This window comes from Elephantulus edwardii, unplaced genomic scaffold (genome assembly GCF_000299155.1).
Source record: "Elephantulus edwardii isolate Elephantulus edwardi_28Jun2011 unplaced genomic scaffold, EleEdw1.0 scaffold00209, whole genome shotgun sequence".
NCBI classification, from domain to species: domain Eukaryota; kingdom Metazoa; phylum Chordata; class Mammalia; order Macroscelidea; family Macroscelididae; genus Elephantulus; species Elephantulus edwardii.
The window spans coordinates 4,807,208-4,808,104 of NW_006399959.1; the positions used below are offsets into that span (position 1 = coordinate 4,807,208).

The window sequence follows — 897 nt, forward strand, 5'->3', positions numbered from 1 at the left end:
GGTAGACATCACGCATGCTGGTAATCTGGGGGTCAACCCCTTCGAAGGTCTTAGGGTCATTCTCGTCAAAGTTCGCCACAAACACGAGGAACTTGCGGAAACGCCGTTTCTCAAACATGCCCATCAGATTGGATGCCAAAGCCTCAGTCTCAGTGGATGGCACTTTGTAGATCTTGCCTCCCTTATAGACAAAGCTGCCTTCAACCACTTTAAAGTCCAAATAGCGATCACTTCCGTGTACAGAAGCATCTTCACCAGCTGCCCATTGGCCATCAGGAACTTGGGGATAAGGTCAACATTCCAGTCTCGGCCCCGGCCCATGGATTCAGGAGGCCCCTCCACGAACTGAAAACGCTTGTACAACTCCTCCAAGGGTGTGATGGAAGAGCTCTCCCCAACATAGTAGGGGTTTTGGTCCATGTGCAGCACCTTCTTCCCATTCACAGACATGATGCCAGACAGGATGCATTCGGTGAGGCCAGTCCCCAGCACGGTCACATCATATTCCTCATCCATGGCTCAGCCTTTGGTGCCAGCGCCGGCTCCGGCTCCTCCTCCTTCACCACAGCAGCTGCCGCGCCGCTGCGCTGCTGCTGCCAGCACTTGAATAAAAAATTTATAGCTTCCAAAAGACAGCTGGCGGGTCAGCTATGAGTTGGTTCTGACTGGAAGGCAATAAATTAGAGGTTCTTTTTTTTATTATTAAATTTTATTAGTTTTAATGAACATTTACAGGGGTTTTGGGTTTTCATTCCTTCATTGCTGCACCATTCTCTCTACCTTCCTCCCCAGTTTGTTCTTCTTCCCCGCCATCCGAATGTCTGTTTTAATTGTCCAATTGCCACAGTGCTTGTCAAAGTTAGTTCTGATTAATCTCCTTTGTTGGTGTGTCCTTTG

The 897-nt window shown here is 48.9% G+C and overlaps 1 pseudogene across 1 annotated transcript; it reads right to left on the reverse strand.

Moving 5' to 3' along the window:
* Window position 1: 1 nt before the first annotated feature.
* On the reverse strand, window positions 2-516 carry LOC102848753 (annotated as a pseudogene). Its single transcript, XR_438975.1, has one exon. The product of XR_438975.1 is annotated as a GDP dissociation inhibitor 1 pseudogene (transcript).
* Window positions 517-897: the final 381 nt, after the last annotated feature.